This window comes from Oncorhynchus keta, chromosome 34, assembly GCF_023373465.1.
Source record: "Oncorhynchus keta strain PuntledgeMale-10-30-2019 chromosome 34, Oket_V2, whole genome shotgun sequence".
NCBI classification, from domain to species: Eukaryota; Metazoa; Chordata; class Actinopteri; order Salmoniformes; family Salmonidae; genus Oncorhynchus; species Oncorhynchus keta.
The window spans coordinates 28,335,913-28,358,901 of NC_068454.1; the positions used below are offsets into that span (position 1 = coordinate 28,335,913).

Sequence of the window (22,989 nt, forward strand, 5' to 3'; positions counted from 1 at the left end):
TTACTCTTGGCCATCCAGCCATCTGTCTAAAAGGCACACCTCTACCACTTTGAGAGGAGAGAGAGACAGGGGAACAGCAGTAGCTTAGAGGAGTGCAGAGTACTTAAACTCATCTCATAGCTACTTAGCAGAAGCTTTTATCCAAAGCAATTTACAGTACAGTGAAGGTATAAGCCTAGATTTTTTGTTTGTGTATAAGATCCCTGAAGTGAAATGAACCCACGGCCTTGGCTACCACAAACTTCTACAGATCAGGTGTAACTATGGTCAAGTCCTACATACAGTTGAAGTTACAAGTTTACATACACCTGAGCCAAATACATTTAAACTCAGTTTCACAATTCCTAACATTTAATCCTAGTAAAAAAATCCCTCTCTTAGGTCAGTTAGGATCACCACTTTATTTTAAGAATGTGAAATGTCAGAATAATAGAGAATTATTTATTACAGCTTTAATTTCTTTCATCACATCCCCAGTGGGTCAGAAGTTTACATACACTCAATTCGTATTTGGTAGCATTGCCTTCAAATTGTTTAACTTGGGTCAAACGTTTCAGGTAGCCTTTTACAAGCTTCCCACAATAAATTGGGTGCATTTTGGCCCATCCCTCCTGACAGAGCTGGTGTAACTGAGTCAGGTTTGTATGCCTCCTTGCTCGCACATGCTTTTTCAGTTCTGCCCACACATTTTCTATAGGATTGAGGTCAGGGCTTTGTGATGGCCACTCCAATAGCTTGACTGTTGTCCATAAGCCATTTTACCACAACTTTGGAAGTATGCTTGGGGTCATTGTCCATTTGGAAGACCCATTTGCGACCAAGATTGAACTTCCTGACTGATGTCTTGAGATGTTGCTTCAATATATCCACATTATTTGCAGTCTTCATGATGCAAAGCACCCCCACAACATCATGCTGTCACCCCCGTGCTTCACGGTTGGAATGGTGTTCTTCGGCTTGCAAGCCTCCCCCTTTTTCCTCCAAACATAACGATGGTCATTATGGCCAAATAGTTCAAAACAAGACCAGAGGACATTTCTCCAAAAAGTATGATATTTGTCCCCATCTTCTGTTGCAAACCGTAGTCTGGCTTTTTTTAATGACGGTTTTGGAGCAGTGGCTTCTTCCTTGCTGAGCGGCCATTCAGGTTATGTCGATATTGGACTCGTTTTACTGTGGACATAGATACTTTTGTACCTGTTTCCTCCAGCATCTTCACAAGGTCCTTTGCTGTTGTTCTGGGATTGATATCCACTTTTCGCACCAAATTACGTTCACTTCTAGGAGACAGAACGCGTCTCCTTCCTGAGAGGTATGACGGCTGCGTGGTCCCATGGGGTTTATACTTGCATACTATTGTTTGTACAGATGAACGTGGTACCTTCAGGCGTTTGGAAATTGCTCCCAAGGATGAACAAGACTTGGAGGTCTACAATTTTATTTTCAGAGGTCTTGGCTGATTTCTTTTGATTTTCCCATGATGTCAAGCAAAGAGGCACTGAGTTTGAAGGTAGGCCTTGAAATACATCCACAAGTACACCTCCAATTGACTCAAATGATGTAAATTAGTCTATCAGAAGCTTCTAAAGCCATTACATAATTTTCTGGAATTTTCCAAGCTGTTTAAAGGCACAGCCAACTTAGTGAATGTAAACTTCTGACACACTAGAATTGTGATACAGTGAAATAATCTGTCTGTAAACAATTGCTGGAAAAATGACTTGTGTCATGCACAAATATGATGTCCTAACCGACTTGCCAAAACTATAGTTTGTTAACAAGAAATGTATGGAGTGGTTGAAAAACGAGTTTTAATGACTCCAACCTGTGTATGTAAACTTCCGACTTCAACTGTATCTGAAGAAACCATTTGAGAAATTAAAGAACTGTGTGATGACTAAAAGTAGAATGCGCGCAACACACTTATGGCCGTTGGCTAATGACGCAACACAGATTAAAATAAAGCAAGCTTTAGTGTAGTATCTCTCCACTCTTCAAAGTCCCAATTGAAAGAGAAGAACTGACAGGAGTGGTTCACACATAAGAGCAAGGAGGCACTTTTTAAAACCTGGAGCATCGTTTCTAGCGTTCCACTCTACAGGTCCCAAGTGTATGAAATGAATATTGTACAAAAGCAGTGTTTTTCCCACAAAAACTAATTTAGTACCAGGACCTGGTCTAGTGATAGTGCTTTCTAACCACTGACTAGGCTATATATGACCCCCAGTGGCATGGTTTTGATCCCACATCTGCCTTATTCCTCTTTACTTCACTAATCGATCTCTCTCTTCCAATTCTTACTGTAATGTCACAATTAAAACATAACAAGTCTGGAGGGGGAGATTACGTTTTTCCAAAACGGGACTGAGCAGAAGTTGCATACAGGGAGATACTGAAAAGGCTATAGATGCATCCCAAACAACTCTTCCTCCACTAAAATAAGAAGCATTAAGGGGATGGAGGGTTGCTTTAATTGCTCATGCAAATAACACGCCCTAAAGCTTAACGACGAGCCAGGTAACCATGCGTTTCTGAACACCTCCACAATCTCTTAGATTCATAGCAACATCAATTTCAACTTTAACGACTCATGATGCTGTTGTGCCTGGCATGATGATATGGAGACATTAACATATTACAATGTGTGCAAACTCCCAGTCAACACACAACAGTGTTATCTTGATCACTGCCCAACCGCAGCAGAGGCAGCTACAATGTCTTTCCTCATGAGGACAGTTCCCATATGAACACACACAGTCACACACACTACACACACTCTCACAGATACATGCAGTGTCTGACACACAAACACTCGCTCTATAGCAGTCATCAGGCGTAATTACATTTACTCGTGCCCCTTAATTACAGCTTTCATTTGGAGGGACCCTGCGAGGCCTCAGCGGGGGGAAGAGATACCGGGGTTAATCCCGGCTCTGCTCCACTACAGACTATTGGGCCAGCTAGTTAGCCCTGCCACCACCGGTAGCAGAGGGGCCATTAGCATATCAGCTAATTAGATTCACGGAGATGGAGGGCAGGGGGGGCTCTAAAGCCCCGGCTCAGACAGAGGAACTTTAGCCTGCCTGGCTTGACTGGCAGGATCCTGGGCACTGAAGCATGGGACACTGAAGGTGTACACTATATACAGGGCACAGAGAGCAGAGGGACAGACAAAGTTGTGGAATGGGGAGAGGGGCAACTGGGGTACATGGAAAAAGGGACAGAGAGGGGTGGGGTGCCGCAAAGGTGTTGGGAAAAACAAAATGTGCTCAATCTTGACAAGACACGCACAGACAGGTATGTCCACAGTTAGCACAGGCACACGCACAGACAGACACACAGTCAAATAACACCAAGGTGCCAGACACCTTGATGACAGTCGTTCACTTTATTCCCCTTTGAGGTAGACTAGACTGTGAATATCTGGTGTTTTTTATTGTTGCTGTTAGGAATAGACTGCTAAAACAACTGCATGGATATTGTAATCAAGCAGAAATCAAGCACAAGAGGAGAGTTTTAGTCTTTGATTTCTACCCATTTTGACATCGGGTCCTCTGACAATTTACAACTCTGCCTTTTTCAATCCACTATTTGCTTGTGGATGTTTGCCTGTACACTTACATTTCTACATTTTTCAACGTCATATTCATCATTTTTCAACGTCATATTCATCATTTTTCAACGTCATATTCATCATTTTTCAACGTCATATTCATAATTTTTCAACGTCATATTCATCATTTTTCAACGTCATATTCATCATCTCCAGCACCACTCCAACATCAACATATGCGAAAATGGACCATTTCTATGTTTTGTGTAAAAAAATATTGAGCAAGATAAGCATTTCCAAAGACATCATTGGTGTGCATCATTCCGTATTACTGGAAAATAAACTCAAAACAAGATCATTATTTACAAGTCATTGGCGAGCTAATTACAGAAAATGTCTTATAGTTGTGAGTGTAAAAGCAGGGCAGTCTGGCCTAATGTTATATCCTAATTTGACTTTGGTGCAGGTCATCTTGTTCTTCACATTACAATCTCTGGTAAACACACACTATATCAAATAAAATCAGAGTTTGTCATGTTTTTAACTAGATTGCTAAACAATGAACCCTAAATAATACCAACTCATAATGTTACTACCCTGCATGAATCTACAGGAGGCAGTTAAACACTAACCAACTAGGTTCAATATTAGCTAGTTAACATTAAGCTATAACTAGTAATGTAAATTATCTGAGATATGAATAATATTACTAGACAGATCATACACGTAATGTTAGCTAGCAGTACGCTTTAACTTGCAATGAGAACGACTGACAAAAATAGACAATCATAATATATAGTTAGCTATACTCTTTTCTCCATCTCCATAGCTATCATACTCTGCTTCAACCGGGCATTCCACTGATTTCAAAACTCGGTCCCACAGAAAGTGTTGAGCCATCTTTAAAAAAATCTGCGTTAGAAAGGATAACCTACACATACGAAGTAGCTCATTATAGACAGAACCGTGCTACATGACACACCAATCCGAAATCATCTCTTGGCATGTCCAACCCATCCATCATCTCAGCCAATCATGGCTAGAGGGAAGGTTCCTGCCTTTTTCCATGGCTAAAACAACTAGGCTCATAATTTAATAATTGTATTCACATTTACAGATGGCATACAAGTTTTTTATAAAAGGCACATGAATGTTCACGTTCTAGAAGGCATTTCTGCCCAAAAACGCATTTTGATTTAGTTTTTTTTTCTTCAAATGCCTCTCCTGTGAAGTAGTGACATGCGACATATGCCTAGTTTCATTAAATGAGTCACATGTTGATGTTGGGGTGGTGTGGAGATGATGAATATGAAGCTCAAAAATCGCTAAATGTTCCTTAATATTCACAATATCCTATTGCACAAACCCTTTTATGCCTCAGGACACTGTACATTTCATAGAATAAAGAAAATAAAGTACAAACTCAAAAACATTTCTTCCAAAACCAAGGAACAAAGCTCTCCAGAGTAACACAGAGATAATGCAAGGGTAGATGAATAAAGTCGGCATATTTCTCCATCTAGAGGGTTAGAGTATGAATCATTACTGCTTTAAAGCTCAGGTGAAACAGAGGGTAGAGGATAATTCTGAATACCTGATATCATCAATCACAGTTTTGCTATTTGATTTTGAATTTTAAGACCCCTTGAATTATCAAAGATAGAAAATAATTATTTGATTAATAAAGGTAAAAAAAAAAGAAAATTACATGTTTTACCTGCTATTAGCCCACATATTCACTACATGGAACAGATAGTCCCCCCCAAAAAAATCTAAAGGAAGTTTGTTCCAAAGTGTATCAGAGATATAAGAAAGACCAAGAATTGTATTTTTTACATGCCCTTTATTTGTGGCACTAAACAGTCATTAATTTTTTTCAACTGGTACCAGGGACCTGGTACCAGGGACCTTCAGATTTTAATTAAGAACAAATTCTTATTTACAATGACGGCTTAGGAACAGTGGGGCAACTGCCTTGTTCAGGGGCAGAAAGACAGATTTTTACCCTGTAAGCTCAGGGATTCGATCTAGCAACCTTTCAGTTACTGGCCCAACGCTCTAACCACGAGGCTACCGGTCCGCCCCACAAGACGAGTCTTGTGAGGCCTGTGGGCATCCTAAAGCAAAACAACTGACATGTACGTGTTCCTGAGAGTCTCAACTTTACACAGTTCAAAGCCACAGACAAAAGTTGGCAGATTGGCTGTACCGACTTCAGACAATTCCCAATACATTTGTATGCATGTGTCTGTGCCTATGTTTGTGTTGCCTCACAGTCCCCATTATACCATTGTGAGAATTCTTGGATGTCTCTCGGTCTGACAAACACCGCTCTGTGTGTTACATAGGCAGATGCACTGGTGCACCCAATGCAAAAAAAACTGTTCTCTATCTTAAACAGATGGATTTTTATGGGGATATTTTTATTATGCCAATTAGATTTCCACAGGGCGTAGACATCAACCTTAGGGGGTTAAGAGTTTGGAATGATATACTATGCATGCCAAATGTATCCATGTATGTAACACAGTATAATCAAATCAGATGGTTTTACAGTATAACAATAGTATTACAATATTTTTCATTAGAATACATGAACACACATTTGAAAAACCACCGCAGAACAAATGTTAAAGATCACAGCTAATATATTAGCCATGGGAGAAGTCGATTACTGTGGGCTACTCACAGCTGAAGTTCTGGAAGGGTAAGCCACAGTAGGAGGCAGGGAAAAGGATGCCATTTGGGACGCAGACCTGTATAAGATCAATAAGATGCTTAAAAACATTAAATAAGTATCTTAAGGCCAAAGTCATGGTTAGAAGCAGAGGTGTAGTGAAGGCTACTGTAGGAGGTAGAGGTGCAAGTTACTAGGCCCCTATTTATTTATAATAATGCCATATTCTGTTCTTTTTTTGTTTGGTTTTTCCAGGTTTCCATTTTTCAGGTTTTTTGCTTTCCGATTTTTTTTCTTGAAAAAACAAATAACAAAATTGGATGTCCACAACAATGCTTAAACCATACCAGGAGACCACTTTTAAGGTCAGGGAAAAAAATGACACATTTACATTTTTTGGTGTAGTCACCTTTTAATGAAAATGTGCACCAGTAAGAGACTGTTGTCACGTTCTTTCCATCGTACGTATGTGTTTTCCTTGTTTTAGTGTTGGTCAGGACGTTAGCTGGGTGGGCATTCTATGTTGTGTGTCTGGTTTGTCCTGATATGGTTCTCAATCAGAGGCAGGTGTTAGTCATTGTCTCTGATTGGGAACCATATTTAGGTAGCCTGTTTTGTGTTGGGTTTTGTGAGTGATTGTTCCTGTCTCTGTGTTTTGCACCAGATAGGGCTGTTTTTGGTTTTCCACGTTCATTGTTTTGTAGTGTTCCTGTTTATCCGTTTTTGATTAAACATGAGTCAATATAACCACGCTGCGTTTTGGTCCTCCTCTACTTCACCACAGGAAAACCCTTACAGAATCCCCCACCACAACAGGACCAAGCGGCGTGGTAATGGGCAAAGGCAGCAGCAGCAGGAACAACAACAGCGAGGTCAGGATTTCGGGACATGGGAGCAGAATCTGGACTACACAACTTGGGAGGAGATACAGATGGGCAGTCGACCCAGGGAGAGTGCCGGAGCCCGCCTGGGATTCGATGGAGCAGTGTGCGGAAGGTTACAGGAGAATGAGGTTGGCGAAGCAAGCACGGCGGCGCGGACGGAAGCCCGAGAGTCAGCCCCAGAAATTTCTTGGGGGGGGGTGGCACAGGGAGTGTGGCAGAGTCAGGAGTCAGACCTGAGCCAACTCCCCCTGTTTACCGTAAGGAGCCATGGATGGAATTGGAGCTGTCGGCAAAGCTGAGTGCTGAGTCTGAGAGTGTTGAGGATGTATTGGACAGAGTAGAGAGAAAGCTGTTGGTTTGGCATAGTATGCACGGCATTCGCCCTGAGGAGCGTGTTAGCTGTCCGATGTCACCCGTGTCAGTTCCTTGTACTCAGCCTGAAATGTGTGTTGGAGTACACCTTCACAACCCGGTGTGTCCTGTTCCTTGCACTCACCCGGAGGTGCGTGGCCCGGTACCACCAGTGCCGGCTCCCCGCACCAGGCTGTTTCTCCGTCCCATCAACACAGGTGCTCCCGCCTGTCCGGCGCTGCCAGAGCTCCCGCTCCTCAGTCCAGAGGCACCAGCGCTCCTCAGTCCAGAGGCGCCAGAGCTTCTCTGTCCAGCGTGGCCAGAGCCTTCCTCCGCTCCAGCGCAGCCGGAGTCTCCCGTCTGTCCGGCGCTGCCAGAGCTCCCGCCCCTCATTCCAGAGGCGCCAGAGTTCCTCAGTCCAGCACTGCCAGAGCCTTCCTCTCCAGTGCCGCCAGTGCCGCCAGTCTGCCCAGCGCCGCCAGTGCCGCCAGTCTGCCCAGCGGCGCCAGTCTGCCCAGCGCCGCCAGTGCCGCCAGTCTGCCCAGCGCCGCCAGTGCCGCAAGTCTGCCCAGCGCCGCCAGTGCCCCCAGTGCCGCCAGTCTGCCCAGCGCCGCCAGTCTGCCCAGCGCCGCCAGTGCCCCCAGTCTGCCCAGTGCCGCCAGTCTGCCCAGCGCCGCCAGTCTGCCCAGCGCCGCCAGTCAGCCAGGATCCGCCAGTCAGCCAGGATCCGCCAGTCTGCCAGGATCAGTTAGATCCGCCAGTGTGCCAGGATCCGCCAGTGTGCCAGGATCCGCCAGTGTGCCAGGATCCGCCAGTCGGCCAGGATCTGCCAGTCGGCCAGGATCTGCCAGGAGCAGTTAGATCCGCCATTCAGCCAGGATCTACCCGAACTGCCAGTCGGCCAGGATCAGTTAGATCCGCCAGTGTGCCAGGATCTGCCAGTGTGCCAGGATCTGCCAGTGTGCCAGGATCTGCCAGTGTGCCAGGATCTGCCAGTCGGCCAGGATCTGCCAGTCGGCCAGGATCTGCCAGGATCAGTTAGATGCGCCATTCAGCCAGGATCTACCCAAACTGCCAGTCGGCCAGGATCCGCCAGTCGGCCAGGATCCGCCAGTCGGCCAGGATCCGCCAGTCGGCCAGGATCCGCCAGTCGGCCAGGATCAGTTAGATCCGCCATTCAGCCAAGATCCGCCAGTGTGCCAGGATCCGCCAGTGTGCCAGGATCCGCCAGTGTGCCAGGGTCCGCCAGTCGGCCAGGATCCGCCAGTCGGCCAGGATCCGCCAGTCGGCCAGGATCAGTTAGATCCGCCATTCAGCCAGGATCCGCCAGTCGGCCAGGATCCACCAGTCAGCCAGGATCCGCCAGAACCGCCAGCCAGCCAGGATCTGGTAGATCCATCAACCTGCCAGAGCTTCCCCTCGGCCCCGAGCTTCCCCTCGGCCCCGAGCTTCCCCTCGGCCCCGAGCTTCCCCTCGGCCCCGAGCTTCCCCTCGGCCCCGAGCTTCCCCTCGGCCCCGAGCTTCCCCTCGGCCCCGAGCTACCTCAGTCCAGTGGGGCCCATTGTTAGGTTTCCTAGGCCAAGGTTAGCGGCGAGGGTCGCCACTCAAGGGACACTGAGGTGGAATAAGAAAATTATGGAGTGGGGTCCACGTCCAGCGCCAGAGCCGCCACCGCGGAGAGAAGCCCACCCAGACCCTCCCCTATAGGTTCAGGTTGTGCGTTCGGAGTCCGCACCTTGGGGGGGTTCTGTCACGTTCTGTCCATCGTTCGTATGTGTTTTCCTTGTTTTAGTGTTGGTCAGGACGTGAGCTGGGTGGGCATTCTGTTGTGTGTCTGGTTTGTCTATTTCTATGTTTGGCCTGATATGGTTCTCAATCAGAGTCATTATGATTATTATAGTCATTCTCCGCAGAGCAGATTTTATTGTGCCTTAGTTACTTACAGCTGAAGTTGAGGACCCAGCAGCCAATCAGGAGACCCAGGAGAGAGAACAGGGTGGGCATCGGCCCATCTGGTACCACCACATAGGTGACTGGAGGAATGGGAGAAAACTGGATTTCATTGAAGAGCTACCATTCACAATGTGTTCCAATTAATAGAAATAGACAGTTGAATAAAAGTTTAATAGAATACTCCATAACATTATTTAAATAAAAAGCTTGGTAGTGTCGTGCAATATCTTTGTTGTGAGTGATTGCAAAACAGACGTGGGTATAATCGGCCCCATTCACAACAGGCTTAGATAATGCGACTTTCTTCTAATAAAAAATGTAAGACATTTTTATTGCATCTTCAGTCAACAAGGCTCTGTGGCTGACAATCTGCAAAATGACCTTAATTGTATCTCTGGGCTAAACTTTATGGTTTACATGCTGTGGAGCTTTGCTCTGCCTTCACTTTAAATAATAGGAGACACTCAGACACTAAAGTCTTTACTACCCAAAGCCCTAAAGACAGACTTTGAGACACAGAGAGAGACAAACACTTCCATTTTCCGTTCATTTGAATACTGTAGTCTAGTGTTCATCACAACAGAAGTCACAAACAGCTTATGAGAAATGACTTCAATTACTTTACAGGCATTCAGCCATGTTCCCGGTTCTAACTGCCATTACCAGAGAGCTGACAAACTGCCTTCTCTGTTGCTCTCTACTACTAGGATTTGCAAAACTCCAAGAAACATATAAGGTACATCTGTATCATCATGTACCTGTATGAGAAACGATTTTGCAACTATTCCTTTCACACTACTAAAACTGTCTTTGATTTCCGGTAGTATCTAAGCACTATGGTTAGACTATCTTGGGTTGTGATGAGATCATCCCAGATACAGTTAAGGTAACAAATGTGCTCTAGCAGGTTGAAGTGGACAGGTAAGTTACCTGAGCAAGAGAAGGCATCAGCCCTCTTTCCTCCCAGGGGGATTCCCAGTTTGGCCAGCTGGTTATGTTGGGACAGTTTACTGCCCAATACTACCACCTGTTCACCCCATCAATGGCCTGAAACACAATAGACTGTAGACAGACCAACTCAAATATTACATAGATTTTTTGGGGGGGGGACCTTAATTTATACAGGCCCATTGAGAATTTTTTTTTTTTCAGAGACCAGTTAAAACACTACCCACAATACCACAACTCCTTTAAACTCCTTTGTTCATAGTTGTATTGTACATTGGGGAATAGTACATTCAGGAAATTGTTAATGTAACATTGATTTTATCTGAGAACAGTGTTGGGATGATGACCATACCTTACTGAGGTTGGGTGGAGGACAGAGAGGGGAGTTGGGGTCCTTCAGAGGCTGACTGACGGATTGGCTGAGTTCACAGCATAGTCCACATGACAAAGACCAAACATATTCCTGTTTGACAAACTGTCTATCTCTGTCTAACTTAAACCAGACAAACCATACAAAATACTATATCCTGACACTAATAAATGGTTATACTTGTCTCTTGTGACATACCCTTTGCCATCTAGTAGCTGTCCTGCATGAAATACAGATTTTCTTCTGGATGTGGAGATTAGGGTTACACAGGCTTGGTAACATGAAATCGCTCATTGGTGACAATATGATACAAGAACACACGGGCTATGCGAATCCAGTGTGCAGCAACGCAGCATAGAGACACTGAAGACAATGTGAAACAGCACGTTCCTGAAGGAGGAGGGGAAGAAGGAGGGATGAGAAAAAGGAGGAGAAGAGGGGAGAAGCAGAACGGGTTGGTGCCTAAAGATTAGGCGTCAGCAAAGATAACACCTGGGGGACAATTAATAGGTCCACTGGTCCATAAAATATTTCATTTGGATTCAAAACCCCCCATACACACTGATAGATACACACAAACATATATATATACAGATAGGCACACACCTACAAACACACACATACAAACGCCTGCACACACACACACTGAAAGGAAGTGCATCGTTTTGGTTTATGGAACAGCACACCAACGAAGTAGCTAAATAAAAGTTAAAGGCATGGAAAATATTTTGGGCAGCTGTTGTGTGTCTCCAAGGCCTCGATCAGACCGACATTCACCTTTTGCTACTATTTCTGTCAAGGTTACTCATACAATTGAATTAAATCCAACCTACGCACCACACAGAACACATTGCAAACGCAGCGTTCCATTGGAAATGAATGTACTTCTGGTGTACCAAAATGCAATAACGCTGTTGGTCTGATCGAGGTGTTAGGGGTGTGGGTAACCACTGAAACCAAGCCTTGCATAAATGTATGAATCGATCAATTCAGAGTTGCACACATACTGTACACAGTGCAAAGAGTTCTGTCCTAAAATTTGCTCAAACTTCCCCCATTTACATATGACAAATCCTGCTATAAATGAACAGGCCAAATGTTTAATATTGAAGTAGATACCCCATTGAAATCCAATGTTATTGATCCTGATGCATACATAATGTGTAAGGATCCAAGCCAAGCCATTGACAGACAGAAGAGGCACCAGAAACACCAGATGCATGAATGTGTCCAGCTCTATGTGCAGCTGGGGAAGCAAGGCGAACAGCTGTGAACACTCCAAAACACCTTGTCTGGGAGTGCCGGGAGGGGAGCATGTCATCTGTAGCTTCAGATATCATCTGTCTATAATCATCATTTGGTGGGTGCTTTTATTTGTCCTATTTCACACATGTAGAAGTGTGTATTAATGTGTGAATTTGATGTAATATTTTTTGGCATATCCAAACTATTTCCGAGTCTAGAGAGACTATGTCATCTGTATTGACAGAGAAGACATGTGCCTCCACCCGTGACAAACACACACTTTCCAAGTAATCTAAATCCACAAACAAAGAAGACGGTCTGTCCTGTGTTGCAGATGCAGAGCTGGGTTGAGGCAGGCACTATCAAGATGGACGATCTCAAAGTGGACATGGCCACAGAGAAATATTCGTCCCCTCACTGTGCAGCTCTGTGTGGCAATCAATCCAGTGATGGCACTGGTTCTCTGTCTCCAACCCAGCCTTTAGGGAAATAACTTCTGACTTAGAGAGCCAGGGGGTATGTGTGTGTGTGTGTTATCGCGCAGCAGCATGTGTGCATCCCTGTGTTTGTGTGGAGGCTAGATTAATTGATAGTGTGTGACGGGCAAGGGTTGCATTTGTCTTGTGGCATCATGACAGATTGTCTGGGAACCGGTCTCTTTTGCCTTGCAGACAACTAGCAGGCAGGTAGGATAAACCTGAGTAAATCTGCTGTTGCTAACCTCCGTCGCCAAGGCCCCGGGCGCCACCCACTACTGCACATCAATGTGATGAGTTGGGAAAAGAAAAGGAAGGAGAGAGAAAGGAAATATGGGGGGAGATAGAGGTGGAAAATATATTGTAGAAGGGATAGAAGGAGGAGAGAGTAGAGAGGGGGGAATGGTAAAATCAAGGAAGGAAGGAAGAACAGACTGGAAAAAGAGAAGCAGGAAGGAAGGAGGAGAGAGAACAGACTGGAAAAAGAGAAGCAGGATGGGAAAAGACAGGACTAAAAGAAAGCAATTGCTGCTCCAGCTCTCCATTAATGACTGTCCTCTCACAACACACACACCAGAACGCATCAGCCCTGCTCCATTGGTCTGTACATTATGAGGTCACAACACTTCACCATCCATCAGCCAATGAGTGTCACCTACTGTGTGATTGTAGTTATCCATCTAGTGCACATCATGCTACAAGAAAAATTATTACTACCTCAGTCTCTTTTCATGCTGACTTCAGGTGAATGATTTTAGATTAAGTCAGCATGAAAAGAGACAGATATTTTCTCTTGGGGTTGCAGGTAGCCTAGCAGTTAGAGCAATAACCGAAAGGTTGCTGGTTTGAATCCCCGAGCCGACTAGGTAAAACATATGTTGATGTGCCCTTGAGCAAGGCACATTACCCTTTTTCTGTGCAAAAGAATGTAGAAATAAACATCTCTATTCTATCCATACTCACGAAACGCTCTGTGAAGCTCAGTGTTGACAGCGTCAAGTAGAGGAGAGTCGTTCTCATTGCCTGGTGTGTTCAACAGCACCCCTCTAGTAACCAATGCCTCCACTACACACTGGTGGCCCAGGTTATACACTTTGTGCTGAAACACAGGAGTGTTATTACATACCATATACAGTCCCAGTCAAAAGCTTGGAGACACCTACTCATTCAAGGGTTTTTCTTTATTTGTACTATTTTCTACATTGTTAAATAACAGTGAAGACATCAAAACCATTTTTATTTTTTATTTCACCTTTATTTAACCAGGTAGGCTAGTTGAGAACAAGTTCTCATTTACAACTGCGACCTGGCCAAGATAAAGCATAGCAGTGTGAACAGACAACACAGAGTTACACATGGAGTAAACAATTGACAAGTCCTTCTGTGGCTCAGTTGGTAGAGCATGGCGCTTGTAACGCCAGAGTAGTGGGTTCGATTCCCGGGACCACCCATACGTAGAATGTATGCACACATGACTGTAAGTCGCTTTGGATAAAAGCGTCAGCTAAATGGCATATATTATTATATTATAAGTCAATAGCACAGTAGAAAAAAAAAGAGAGTCTATATACATTGTGTGCAAAAGGCATGAGGTAGGTGAATAATTACAATTAAATAACACATATGAAATCATGTAGTAACCAAAAAAGTGTTAAAATCAAAATATATTTTATATTTGCGATTCTTCAAGTAGCCAGCTTTTGCCTTGATGACAGCTTTGCACACTCTTGGCAACCAGCTTCATGAGGTAGTCACCTGGAATGCATTTCAATTAACAGGTGTGCCTTGTTAAGTTCATTTGTAGGGAATTTCTTTCATCTTAATGAGTTTGAGCCAATCAGTTGTGTTGTGACAAGGTATGAGGGCTATACAGAAGATAACCCTATTTTTTTAAAGATCAAATTCATAGTATGGCAAAAACAGCTCAAATAAGTAAAGAGAAACAGTTCATCATTACTTTAAGACATTCAGGTTAGTCAATCCGGAAAATTAAGAACTTTTAAAGTTTTTCCAAGTGCAGTCAGAAAAACCATCAAGTGCTATGGTGAAACTGGCTCTCATGAGGACCGCCACAGGAAAGGAAGTCTCAGAGTTACCTCTGCAGTGGGTAAGTTCATTACACGGAACACAAACTGGCTGCGCGCGTGCGCTATCGTGCATACATTTATTTTGCCCCCCCACACCAAACGCGAACAGGACACGCAGGTTAAAATATCAAAACAAACTGACCCAATGACATTAATTTGGGGACTGGTCGAAAAGCATTAAACATGTATGGCGAATTTAGCTAGTTAGCTTGCACTTGCTAGCTAACGTTAATTTGTCATTTAGCTGGCTTGCTGTTGCGAGCCAATTTGTCCTGGGATATAAACATTGAGTTGTTATTTTACCTGAAATGCACAAGGACCTCTACTCCGACAATTAATTCACATATAAAAACGGCCAACCGAATCGTTTCTAGTCATCGCTCCTCATTCCAGGCTTTTTCATTGTTTAAATTATATGGTGATTGCATCTAAACTTTCATTGTATTAACACGACTACCGGCAAAACAGTTAGTCTTTCAATCACGTCTTTCAATCACCTGCTTCTATAAACCAATGAGGAGATGGGAGAGGCAGGACTTGCAGCGCGATCTGCGTCAGATATAGGAATGAGTTCTATTTTAGCCCTTGGCATCGCAGACACTAGTTGGCGCGCGAGCAGTCTGGGTGCAATAATTGAATAACATGGATTTCTAAATGTATTTTGCAACGCACGCGACGTGTCCGGTCTGGTCAGCATGTTAGAGTTAGCAGTCTCAGAAATTGCAGCACAAATAAATGCTTCAGAGTTCAAGTAACAGACACATCTCAACAACTTGGGACAAGAAACACAAGCAATGGATATTAGACTGGTGGCAATCACGTGCCTTTGTGAGAAGCAGTGTATGTGAACAGATGATCTCTGCATGTGTGGTTCCCACCGTGAAGCATGGAGGTGATGTGGGGGGGTGCTATGCTGGTGACACGGTCTGATTTATTTAGAATTCAAGGCACACTTAACCAGTATGGCTACCACAGCATTCTGCAGCAGTATTGCCATCCCATTTGGGTTGTGCTTAGTGGGACAAGTAATTTGTTTTTCAACAGGACAATGATGATGGAGTGCTGCATCAGATGACCTGGACTCCGCAATCACCCGACTTCAATCCAATTGAGATGGTTTGGGATGAGTTGAACCACAGAGTGAAGGAAAAGTAGCCAACAATTGCTCAGCATGTGGGAACTCCTTCAAGACTGTTGGAAAATCATTCCAGGTGAAGCTGGTTGAGAGAATGCCAAGAGTGTGCAAAGCTGTCAAGGCAAAGGGTGGCTACTTTGAAGAATCTAAAATATTTTGATTTGTTTAACACTTTGTTATTACATGATTCCATATATGCTATTTCATAGATTTGATGTCTTCACTATTATTTGACAATGTAGAAAATAGCTAAAAATAAAGGAAAAACCCTTGAATGAGTTGGTGTGTCCAAACTTTTGACCGGTACTGGACATTTAAGCAATAAGGCCTGAGGGGGTGTTGTATAGGACCTATATACCGCGGCTATGGGTCGTTTTATTTCGCACGAGTACCTGGATACAGCCCTTGACAGTGGTATATAGGCCATATACCACTAACCCCCTGAGGTGTCTTATTGCTTTTATAAACCGGTTGCCAACACAGCAAGGCAAGGAACGACACATCTAAATTGAACATTTAGCTTTTAATAAATAAATTCATAAATACATTCCGGCAGAAAAAGTAGTCCGGACAAAAGTTGTTGCTAGACTGGCTGCTGTGAAACATAACCACAGGCTAGATAGCAAACGTACATTACATTCATGTAAAAACTGTGTCTGTACATATTTTAAATCAGTCAGTTTTAAGAAAATGTTCTCCCTCCTTCCCCTTCGCCCAAAATTAAGTTGAACATCAAACCACACTTTGTTCACCAAACCCTCAGATGTTTCAGTGTCCAGAGCCTTGGATTGTTTGATGAGCTGCATGTCGTGTTCAAACTTCAGTTATGGCTGCATGATGGGCAGTTTTGTCGCGCCCCTCTTTCCTCAACGTTTTAATTACGCCTACAAACACATGTACTGTAGATGGTTGGTTGTCTTTTGCTGTCTAGACAGGAAGACTGAGGGAGATGAGGCTTCACTCACCAGTGGGGTCCATCCAGCGTCGTCTTTCAGGTTGGGGTCAGCCCCCTGGCCTAGGAGCTCCTTCACGGTCTCCACATCTCCCTGTGGGGTGGACAGATCGGTGAGACAAGCCACAAGTTTAGGGTCAAAGACCCGTGTGCACATGCTATCCAAACACATCGGCTGATCCAAACTTATCTTACACAGGCATCATAGGCCCTGCAGCTGTTATCAAATCAGGTTCTCAGGTACAGAGTCAGTAATTAGAGACATGAGAACATGCCCTTCACACAACCGGCATCATTGTATGACCCTATATAGGGTGAAATTTGGGACATGGTCAGAAATGAGATCAGAGACATATTCCCCCAGGTTTTATGTTTGTCACACCCCGATCTGTTTCATCTGTCTTGTGCTCGTCTCCACCCCCCACCAGGTGTCTCCCATTTGTCCCCATTATCTCATGTGTATTTAAACCAGCGTTTTCTGTTTGTCTGTTCGTCTTGTCCTACCAGCGTGTTTCCTGTGCTCTGACCTTTCTGCCTGCCGTCCTGTACCTTCCTGACTGATTGATTTGGATCACAACTCTTTGCCTGCCTTTACTTACCTTTTGCCTGCCCCTTGTACTGTAATAACCTCTGAGACTCATACGCTATAATTGGTACTATTACAGCTCAGGCTAAGACCCATATGCTGACACAGGAGGCGGATAGTACAAGTCTCAGAGTTTATTATAGTACAAGGGGCAGGCAAAAGGTAACTCATTGTAGACAAAGTCGTAATCCAAATCAGAGTCAGGCATGTACAGGACGGCAGGCAGGGTCAGAACTAGAGCACAGGGAACACGCTGGTAGGAAATGACGGGACAAGATGAACTGGCAACAGACAAACAGAAAACGTAGGTATAAATACACAGGAGATAATGAAGACAAATGGGAGACACCTGGTGGGGGGTGGAGACGAGCACATGACAGATGAAACAGATCAGGGTGTGACAATATTACTCTTGTATTTTATTGTAGTCTTAAGATTGCCTTTTGAAGTGCCTTTTGAATCTGGCTTAAATCTGACTTTCTAAATCTCTCCTGGTTGTACTGTGGTTCTCTCATTGCCCATAGTACTACTCTTAGCTGATCAGACAAGCATTCCCTTCCTTTCTCAGCCCTGGGAGAATAGTTGGAGCTTAACATAAGCCCTGTAAACACAGCTGTAATCCCTGCCTGGATCCTCCACAAGGTAATCAATGTTCCAACGCTGTGAATGGTTGATAATAGCACCAGGTCAGGGATCAGCTGCTGCTGTGTAGATCACATGTTGACATGTCTCTAGTAACTGACTCTTGGCCTGTAACCCCGATTGATAATAGCAGCAGGTCTGGGATCAGCTGCTGTGTTTGGAGGGCACCTGTCTCTAACTGAACCTGGGAATGATTGATAAAAGCAGCATGTCTGGGATCAGCCTGAGATCAACTGCTGTGTTTGGAGGGTATTTTGCCATCTCTCTTAAGAACTGACCCAGACCCTGTGAAACATGTCCTGTTAATCTCACCATTATAGCAGCCAGGTGCAGGGGTGTCTATCCCTTGCGGTATCTTTTCACAACAGCTGGGCTGCTCTCTGAGACTCTCCATGGAGATGTCTTCCCCAGGGGGGCCGGGAAACAAGGGCTGCTGGTGCTCTCCTCCTCTGGATCTCCTGGTGCTGGTGATGGTCCTTCTGTCTGGGCCTGTCAACATGGTAGAAAGGGCTGGGAGTGGAGCCCTCTCCAGTCTGACATCTACTCTGGCAGGGAGATGCCTTGTTTTTTGGGGGTGTACTCTGTGAAAGGTTTTTCTCTTCTGCACAGGATCATTTGGGAGTGTGCTTGGGATGAGAGAATAGAATTGGCTTTGTAGTAGATTTCTCATTTTGTTTGAGGTGTTTAGCAGAGAATTTATCTAGCCGAGAGGGGCTGGTGTATGACCTGCTCTCCTTCCTCTCTGACATCTCCTTCTCCCCCACTGCCAGTTGATCGCCTCCAACCTCTGCATCTTGATCTTCTGCTTGGTTTCTTTACGTGTCGTTGGTTTCTGCCAACCCCAAGCTGCAGGCTTCCTGACACCACCATTTCTTGTCTTAGTTTTTGTGCTTTAACACAGTTCTCTGACTGTGCTTGTAGTTCAATGGGAAGGGCATCTGAAATGACTGAAGAAAACAAAAGGACTGAAAAACACACCAAAACTACTCTCACCTAAGCTAACATTGCAAGTCAAAGTACATTAGACTATTGCATTTCCAATAATCTCATCCCCAGCCTATCGCGCACAGCACATATAAACCTGGGATTTCAACAATTCAAAGTTTGCCTTAATGGGAGTGAACATAGATTACTATTAGATTGAACAACTGAGTAAATTATTTATCATTTCATTTTGGTAAATTATACGACTGTGAGCTGCACAAGACATATACAGGGGAGGGTGAGGGGGGAGATGATTGGTAAATTAAGACCATTAAGACAATGCATATGCACCAGGAGTTTCTCCAAGTTTGACTCATTGGTCCACCAGACTCTCTGCGTATTTGGGTGGAAACGTCTGGGAATGACATTACATTTCCAAAAACGAATCCAATACAGGGGCTATAATGGCATTGGTGAAAGCAAGCAGTAAGGTAGCACTATAATTTCCTCTTTCCTTGTCACTGCACAATTTATATTCAACTAGAATCACCTGTGGTTGTGTTCGGTTGTCTGCTCTGCATTCATTCACAGAGACTGCCTTGCTTGTCACACACCCAGCCTGTTCTGCCTAGCAAGCAAGCTAGCATCTAATTTGGTGACCCAGGGGGGCATGTAGCTGCCAGTCAGTGTAGTCCTCTACCACTTCTACAACATGAACATCACCCCTGTTTGTCAGAGCAGAGGTCTACAAGCTAAACACCACCATACATAATAGCAATGTATTATTACTGTCATTAACAGGGTGCTGATGGGAGATAAGGAAAAATCCCAGAGGGAATACATGGTAATACTGCCATTCAGGGCTTAGGGATATAGGCCTACCTATGTTAAAGAATACTATCATTTATATCCTACAGGTTGTACGTACCTACAGGGGAAACAATGGGAAAGCTTAGTCCTTTGTCTAGCTTATTATCATATTTAGTGACACAGTCTTAACCTGTCCTCAGGGGGAATCAACAGTGAGTCTAGGTTGTGGAAAAGTTCAGTGCTGTCTGTAAAATATTTGTCTATTCATCCTGTTCAGTGATGGTTGTTATACTAAGGTTATAATACTTTTGTAAAGTACCTGAATCTTTGGGGCCTGAGGGATTAAGCAGTGAGTCAAAGTTATGGAAGAGTTCTGTGATATTGATAAACTGTCTGTTTATTTTGTATTTATTTAACCTGTATTTAACTAGGCAAGTCAGTTAAGAACAAATTCTTGGGCCTGTGGTCAAATTCTTGGCGCACTGGTCTAAGGCATCGCAGTGCTAGCTGTGCCACTAGAGATTCTGTGTTCGAGTCCAGGCTCTGTCGCGGACGGCCGCGACCGGGAGAGCCATGGGGCGGCGCACAATTGGCTCAGCGTCGTCCGGATTAGGGGAAGTTTGACCACCCGGGATGTCCATGTCCCATCGCGCACTAGCAACTCCTGTGGCGGGCCAGGTGCAGTGCATGCTGACATGGTCGCCAGGTGAACGGTGTTTCTTCTGACACATTGGTGTAGCTGGCTTCCGGGTTAAGTGGGCATTGTGTCAAGAAGCAGTGCGGCTTGGTTGGGTTGTATTTCGGAGGACGCACGGCTCTCGACCTTCGCCTCTCCTGAGTCCGTACAGCAGTTGCAGCGATGAGACAAGACTGTAACAAATTCTTATTCACGATGACGGCCTACCTGGCCAAATGCTCCATTTCAAAACAAGAAAATCAAGTCACCATTTTGAGCATAGCAGAAGTTCTTTGAAAATGCGTCACAGCTCCCTTAGTTTTTGGATAGGAGTTCTGCCAGAAAGGAAGCGGTGAAGAGAGAGGAATAACTGGGTTTAAAATCTGTTTTGTTCCAGCAGGTGCCGTTATTTTCAGTTTGGTTTGGAGGTCAATGAGTGTGGAATTTGGTTAACAAAAAATGTATGGTTTATTTTCTACATGTGGCTTATTTGATTGAATATAAATTTAGCAATGGTTAGGTTGTTATGAGTGTACTTTGTAACTTTGAGAAAAAATACTTTTTCCCGAGTAGTGCCTGTTGTTCACACATGCATCTGCCCACTCATTGGATAGAATGGTCCACTCTGATCTTGCCTCCTCCCGACTGCCTTCCATTTTTGAAGACATTTATTTACAGTATCTGGTCTATAGACCCCTTTCTGTGTTTGTATACATTGCCGCACGAAGGAGAGCGCGTAAGTAGGTGGCAGAACATGTGGAATTTCTTATAGAATGACAGCAAAATAAATGTTGCTTATGAGAGACATTCACAATACTTTTGGATTATAATCAGATTTTAAGGCTTGTTATTAATGAATGTCCTACTTAATATAATGTCTGTGTCATAATCGCATATCAACTGCATTATCCTTAAAAAAACACTTAAACTTCAACCAGTAAATGTCTCTTTGGCTAGCTTTTTCTACAGCCTATATCAATTAGCATTTGTATTCTAGCTAACAAATGCTGCAGTCAAAAAAGTTATTGTGCAAAGATCACAACCAAATATAATATTAGTAATTGTTCATGCTAGAATCAAAACACCATGGGAACCCAAAACAGTTATTTTGTAAAAATGGCGATAGCTTTCTAACTGCCGCCAAGAGTTGAGCACATCTGTGGGTGACGTCAGTGTGTCGCGTACTGGAAAGGGGTCTATATGATGGATAATCTGTGGTTGTTTTTCACTATATTGGATCACTCTGCGGGGGATGGATACATCTGAGGTGAGGATTTAGAGATTTACTCCCGTGTACACCTGTGTCACGGCTGGGGTCCGCCCCTATATATAGACCCCATGGCCGCGACACACGTTCTATTTCATTGTCTCAGCGGACGTCTGTATGGTTTGAGGAACACATTTTCTGAAGTTCGCTTGGTAAGTCACTGGTAAGTGTAATATCTTGCATGGAAGTATACTCACTCGCTGTTTGCTGTCTGGAGCAGCTGGGCACATGGCCAGCCCCTCCTCTTGAGTGCTCCACTCACTGGAGCACTCAGTTGATCTGTATCTTCCGCCCATGGTTTATCATACTTGTGTTTCGTTAGTGTTACACTACGACTCCGTGTGCATCCACTACTAGTATGTTGGTTCTTGCTGCCACACATTTTTATTTACCTTACACAACTTGCCGACTGGCTTGTTCTATGTGTGTGTTGTGAATTGCTTTAACATGCTGCTCCCGGCGTTGGGTTCTGCTAATTACCCTGCGGGTTTTTGTCTTGTTCTTTCCCCTGCAGAGTGTAAGAGTATCAAGGTGGGCTTTCCACTATATTGAGGCATTAACTTTGGAGTTCCTGAACAGAGTTACTCCATCAAATGGTGCTGTTTTTACTGCTTGGATATTCAACCAGGTAATATTGCAGTTTGCATAAAACATCAAAACAAATCAATCAAATCCATTACCTGGTTGTCGTTTTTTGTCTGCCTGTTGTCCCACACGGGTCTTCGACATTTTTTACAGAGGTACTGAGTAGTTATCCCTCACCGGGTTCCTATTCCTTCAAGCGAGTCATGACATAAACTCTCCCAGGGCGTCAGACCCCTGCTCCGTGGTCTTGTAGGCTGGGCTGAGCTTATGGCTTCCCTTTGTGACAGGTGTGATGTTGGCATCCCCCCAGGGGATCCGGATACCTTGTGTATGCACTGCCTGGGTTTGAGCCATGTGGAGAGGGCGGTGGAGCACCCTACTGGATGCCTGTTTTGTGTGGTGGTCTCAGAACGCCTTTGCCTGGCGCAAATGGGGGCCATGCGCGATTGGGTCGGCCAGGCTCGGCCTCAGGCATCAGCGAGCTGTTAGTCGCACTACTGGGCCCAGTACCCCGTCGCAACCTACCTGCACCCGAACGACAGTGGGGTCCTTCTCCTGCCATCGCCTCATGCTATGGGACGACAGTGGGGAGGGGCACAGCGTGCGGTGGAGCAACAACCTGTCAACCGTCACAGGGATGTGCCTGGAGGACCCAGGCGCTCGGGGCACCAGAGGAGTGGTGGGCCCCGGCAGGACCCCTGACACACCCTTCCCTGGCCTCGGCCGGTTCTCCCGGTCTCAAAGGGTGAAGTGAGAGGAGGGTATGGAGTCCACCTGGGTGTTGTCCACAATGCTCGAGGGGTACCAACTTCAATTACGGTGTCTGCGCCCGTCCTTCAGGGGCCTTTGTGTCACCACGGTGGACCAC

General features: G+C 44.7%; 1 long non-coding RNA gene across 1 annotated transcript; it reads left to right on the plus strand.

The window, feature by feature from the left end:
* Window positions 1-14,021: 14,021 nt before the first annotated feature.
* Window positions 14,022-15,954, plus strand: LOC127915087 (uncharacterized). The gene is made up of 2 exons (XR_008090167.1): window positions 14,022-14,564; window positions 15,589-15,954. It is a non-coding gene; the product is annotated as an uncharacterized LOC127915087 (long non-coding RNA).
* Window positions 15,955-22,989: the final 7,035 nt, after the last annotated feature.